This window comes from Mauremys mutica, chromosome 9 (genome assembly GCF_020497125.1).
Source record: "Mauremys mutica isolate MM-2020 ecotype Southern chromosome 9, ASM2049712v1, whole genome shotgun sequence".
Taxonomy (NCBI): Eukaryota; Metazoa; Chordata; order Testudines; family Geoemydidae; genus Mauremys; species Mauremys mutica.
The window spans coordinates 45,881,422-45,887,238 of record NC_059080.1 but is presented as its reverse complement, the minus strand read 5'-3'; the positions used below and the strand labels follow the sequence as shown (position 1 = coordinate 45,887,238).

At 49.8% G+C, this 5,817-nt stretch overlaps 1 long non-coding RNA gene across 1 annotated transcript; it reads left to right on the top strand.

Moving 5' to 3' along the window:
• The first annotated feature begins 1,579 nt into the window (after nucleotides 1-1,579).
• On the top strand, nucleotides 1,580-4,687 carry LOC123377181. The gene is made up of 4 exons (XR_006582119.1): nucleotides 1,580-1,676; nucleotides 1,774-1,822; nucleotides 3,143-3,223; nucleotides 4,631-4,687. It is a non-coding gene; the product is annotated as an uncharacterized LOC123377181 (long non-coding RNA).
• Nucleotides 4,688-5,817: the final 1,130 nt, after the last annotated feature.

Genomic DNA, 5,817 nt, shown 5'->3' with positions numbered 1-5,817 from the left:
ACGAGCTTGCTCATGTTCAGGCTAGCCATCTTACTGCTCACTCTACAAGAGCGCAGGCCTCTTCTGCCACCTTCCTGGCCCATGTCCCCATCCAGGAAATCTGTCGGGCGGCTACCTGGTCATCGGTTCACACCTTTGCTTCACACTGCGCATTGGTACAACAATCCAGAGACGATGCAGCCTTCGGCTCAGCAGTCTTACATTCTGCCACGTCTCACTCCGACCCCACTGCCTAGGTAAGGCTTGGGAATCACCTAACTGGAATGCATATGAGCAATCACTTGAAGAAGAAAAGACGGTTACTCACCGTTGTAACTGTTGTTCTTCGAGATGTGTTGCTCATATCCATTCCAGACCCGCCCTCCTTCCCCACTGTCAGAGTAGCCGGCAAGAAGGAACTGAGAGGCGGATGGGTCGGCAGGGGTATATATCTGGCGCTATAGCGGCGCCACTCCAGGGGGCGCTCAGCCGACCCACCGAGTGTTGCTAGGGTAAAAATCTTCCGACGAGCGTGCACGTGGCACGCGCACACACCTAACTGGAATGGATATGAGCAACACATCTCGAAGAACAACAGTTACAACGGTGAGTAACCGTCTTTTTTGTTAGGGCCTGGGCCAGTGGGTGTGCCCCAAGGCTGCCTGCTGGATTGGGTCCCATTCAAAGTCTGGCTGGGTGGAGGTTGCTACTGCAGCCAACCTTATAACTGTTAATCCCATGGGTAGCGCACTCACCAGGGATGTGGGAGACTAGGATTCAAGTCCCCTCTCTCTGCCAGAGGGGGAGAAAAGAGGGAGACCCCTGCTCAAATCCTCTCAGGAGAGTGCTCTAACCACTGGGTGATGGGAGACTCTGGTGTGGGGCCCTATCAATCTCTCCTGCTGCATCTAAATAATTAGTCAGTGGAGCAGGGGGTTGGACCCTGGGTCCCCCCACCTCCCAGTGGGTGCCCTAACCACTAGGCAACAGAGTCATTCTTTCTCTCTGGGCCAATGACTCATTATTTATATTGTTTATAAAGAACCCAAAAATCCAAGACTCTATGGAAGTCCAGGGGCCAGATTATTCCCCCAAGATGTGAGCACAGCGGCCCCAGAGTGTTTCTACAAAAGCCACGACAAGGGGTGGGGGACCCTGACCTGGAAGGGCTCCTGCCTCACCTTACTTCTTTACTCTGCGAAGTTCTCCTTCTCACGCCATACACATTCCCCATGTAAGCTGCTAGTTCAGTGTCATCTTAGGCCAGCACCCAGGGGAGAGCGACCCGGGGCTAAGGGACTGAACCAGAAGCTGCTGTGGGAAGGCAGAATAGGAACTGGCTGCGGGAAGAGAGGGTTGGGTTATGGCATTTTGGAGGGATGGGATGCAGGAAGGCTAGTGGGTGTGGTGGGGGGAAGGACAGCACGTTTGGTGGGGTATATGGGGGAAGAGAAAGAAGAAGTGAAAATCAGTTAATTTGCCTTCATTTCCCTAGTGCAGTTCACTGAGAAGGAGCACACCTGTCCAGTGCTGACAGCTCCTTTGCAACCTGAGGAAAGTTAGAGGAGGAACTATGAAACCCAAGGGGGAGGTGCTAGTGAGGCTGTCTTCAGCTCCTGAGCCATAAAACATTCCACCTGAGATTCAGAGTTCAGACTACAGCAGAGACACTTCTGTAATGTCAAGTCGTGTGACAGGTAACTCAGCTGTTCCTTACTGTCTAATGACTCCAGCTCTGTTACATGGCAAGAAAATAAAATCTAACTTCTCAATGGTGATTGTTTTCACAAATAGATGGCAGTGGATCAGACTCCTGCAGCAAGCTAGACAGATTCATAGAATGGTATGTAATGCTGGGGGCAGCCCCTTTTTATGAGTGTGTGTGTGTGTTTTGAAGAGTTGGAATTATTCTAATTTGTGGCTGTTTCATTTTATCTAGGTAGTTGCCAGGGAAAAAATCATCATCCCAGACCTGTTGCATGTACCTTTCTTTCTTTTTTCCTTTCTGTGTGTATTCTGTAACTGTCAGTCACTCCTAACCTAGGTGTTCGCTGTTAGCAGACCAGATTTAAATTCCTCTTTACAAAGGATGCTAGGTTGCTCTGGGGAGCTTTGTTAATAATCAGTCAATAATTAATGATCACTAATAATATTTTCATAAATGTATATAGTGCTTTAAACCACAGAATAAAATACTTTCCCTGCTCTGTATTCTGCATTACTTTCTAGTGTCCAAGATATTATTGTGCAATAGTACCCAGATAAAATCACAAGTTTTCATATTAACCATGTCAGTGCTGTTTAGCATGCCAGGTACACACGGGAAATCCACTACATGGGCTGCTCCCTGTACCTGCTTGGTCCTTGCTTATGGCACTGCCAGCGTTGCACTGCCAATTACTGAAAGTTAGGGGCAGGCGAGGAAGGTACTATTCCGAGCTGGATTTGGTTTAGGCTACCACTCAGGTTCATGTTGTGGGTGTATCCTCAGGGCTAGCCTTTGAGGTTTGGTATGAGGCTGCATCAGCGCCAGGGTTCGGGGTCAAGCCCCCATCAGAAGTAAAGCTCTTGTCTTGATTTTATGAACGTCATCAGGCTGGCCTCCTCCCAGCTTTCCCCTCGTGGCTGGAGGTTGCTCTGTAGGTGGCCTGCCTTGCCTTAGTTTCCCCCTTCAAGGGATTGCCTCAATAATTCACAAACTCTTTGTCCCTCCCCATCCCTTCTAAGCTTCTGTGTTATTAAATTAACAAACATTTAAAATAAAGTTTTCAAATCCCTCTGTTCTCTGCTGGAGCTTACCCACTGCCAACTCCCTCACTCTGCAGCTTCCTGCTGCTCTTCTAAGGGAATTGAGTGACCCCTGCTTAAGTGTGCCTCCTCAGTAATCAGGGCTGGCTGGCCTCTCGCCCTCCCTGTCACAATGACACTGAAATCTCACAAGTGTTAGGGTGGAAATGTTTGTGAGATCAGCTTCTCTCCTAAGATTCTGGCCACATCTGAACCAGAAATCAAACACCTTTTAACTGAAACCATCCAAGTGGATTTGGGATTCAGGGACTTGTGAATCTGACCTGCCCCGTTTGGCAGACATCAAAAGGGGCAGGGACATGAATCATCAGACTGTATCGCTAACAGCCCGTGTAACAACACCTGTTAATTGCAGGCTGATGCAGAAGCTCAGTTACATCAGCGTGACAACTGGCCATGACGAGTACATGAAGGAGATGGGAAAGAGGAAGCAGAGGTGAGAGCCAGGAGGTATTGAATCAGGGAATGACAAGGGTGGGCTATTCCCCCCCTAAATCAATAAATTAGTTAGGAAGGGGTGGGAGGGGTTTCCCACTGGCTTGAGCCAGGCACAGAGTGGTACAGGGCACTGACAGGGCTCAACTTCTGCTGCAGGCCTGTGTGGCTTCTGGGCAGTGGCAGCATGCAGCAGCAGCCTGCTTTACCAGCCAGGTGTGCTAGGAACAACACTAAACTCAGCTTATGTAGTACCTGTTCCTGCCAGGACCTCAGCACCTCAGTGCTCTGTGCTAGGGATGTGGAACAGAGCAGTAACAGACTCTGCAGAATGCAGCTTGTGTGACAATGGGACAGAGCAAGGGCGATTCTAGTTCCTTTCCAACACAGGGTATTGCTGTGATGTGTTCTGGAGCTGCCACCTAGCGTTCAGTGGTCTCCCCACACTGTGTGGTACTAGGGTGACCCAGGGCCGGTGCAAGGATATTTTGTGCCTTGGGTGAAACTTCCACCTTGGCCCCCCCGCACCCCCTGTAAGCATTGGTTCATTGAGGGGCAAATCCCAACGAGCCTTTATAGACCCCAGGGGCCAGCCTGCTCAGGGGCCTGCCTCGCCCAGGGGCTGCTCCCCAGACCAGGTTCCCCCCTTCCCGCCCCCTGAACTCCCCTGGAGGGTGCACAGCCTCCCTGTGAGCCCTCCCCACCCCACCCCAGTGGCCCCTGCCCCAAGTTCACTCACTGGCTTTGCCGGGCTTGGGCCGCTGCAGCAGATCAGCAGGGAGGAGCTGTCTTCTGGGGGCTCCTGGGGGCTCCTGCAGCAGATGCATGCGGGCAGAGGCCCCCATGCACCACCACCCCCACTCCCCCCTCGCTGCGCTCGGGCTCTGCAGCTCCCAGGAGCGTTAGTTGTCCATGAAAACAGGACAAAGCCCTTTTCAGCCCCACTGCAAAAAGCATTTGAGACTTCAGGGCCACAGCCCACTCCTTCCTGTCTACACTAATAGTTAAACCTCTCAGCACCAGCTTAAGAGCATCCAGTTCTGATGAACATTTACAGTTTCCCAGTGGAGGCTGGGCTTTTGTTAGTCTGGACAAGGCCCAAGAGACAGAGATTTTTCTTCAAATACTTGACCTCTGAGCTACCACCAGTGCAGCTCCCCCTGTAGTAACAATGACAGGAGTGCAAGCATCCACCAGCATTTTAACCAGTGTGTTATCTGGTCTGAACAGGTGGCTAAACTACCTATGCCTGGTCTTTGTGAGAATTTCTACCACCAGGGAAGCTGTCAGGTACTAGCAATGGGGAGACACTGGAGTTGTAGCAATGACCTCAGGCATTTGGAGAGGGTTTGGATGCTAAGACTGATGTAGAAGGTACACTGACTTCAATTTCTGTGTCTCATTGCAGGAACGGGGATTTAAACCGCAAGAGATTAGTGCAACATGAACCAGCCATTGAAGCCACTTAAAATAATAATATTATTTCCTACAGCTAATACTGCAGTGTATGTAGTATATTTTTGCTACTCTATGTAGTGTTTCTCATGCTTGTCCTCCTATAGCAAAAGAAAATTAGAAAGTGCGGAGTGATTGGGGAGATGGGGATGGGCTGGGGAAGTGATTTAGAAAGTGATCCGAGCCCAACTGAAAACAAAAACATCTTTAAAATTGACTGAGCCAAACCTGGAAAGCCGCACAAAACAGGAAGGGAAGGAAAAGAACAGACAAAATAAATAAGAAACAAGGGGAAAAAGAGAAACAGCAGCATAAGGAAAAGAAAATGAATGAGAGACAGAGAAAGGGACTTTTTAAAGAGGCTGAGGGGAGAGGGGGTCCCAAAAGAGACATTCAGAGTTACTTGGGAGTATAGCACAGGGCAACAAGGAGCTGGATAAGCGGGTGTGTGGACAGAGGGCAGGAGATGAAGACAATGGCGAAAGAAACATTAGGGCAGTAACCACAGGGGAAGGGACACAGGCTGTGGGGGACGGGGACAGTATTCATGGAGCAGAACACATGGGCAGTCATTTTAAAGCAGAAAGAAGCTAATAGAGGCAATTCTCATTTTCCTTTGCCTTCCCAATTATAAACAGTCACCGAGAAGAAACAGCTGCAGGATCCATTTTTCATAAGTGTTTATGGCAAAAAAAGTAACTAGGCAGAGCAGACAGTGGTGGGTGTAGCTACAGTTACTTGACACTTCTCACTACGAGACCCAGTTAAAGACTGTACCGTGATGCACACACACAATTAAAGCTGCGGAGCAAGCAGAAGTCTGCCATTTCCTAACGTCTGAGTGCTCAGTATGAAGCCAAATGGCTTTGTGAATGTAACGTGGGACATATGCTAAATCAGTCCAATGAGTCACATAAATATTGTAAAGAACATTAAATGGGCATCTTCTTTATTGCATCCCTATGGCTGCCCCCACTACCCAGGCTGCAAACTGGAGGAAGCTCCAGCCTCCTGCTCTGGGAAGCAATTTAACAGTGGTCTCAGGAGGGGCGTCCCACTGGCTGCGCTCCATGGCCATGGCGGGCACTAGTGGAACTGTGCATCCGCTTGGAGCCACTTTACATCTTGGTCAGCCATGGT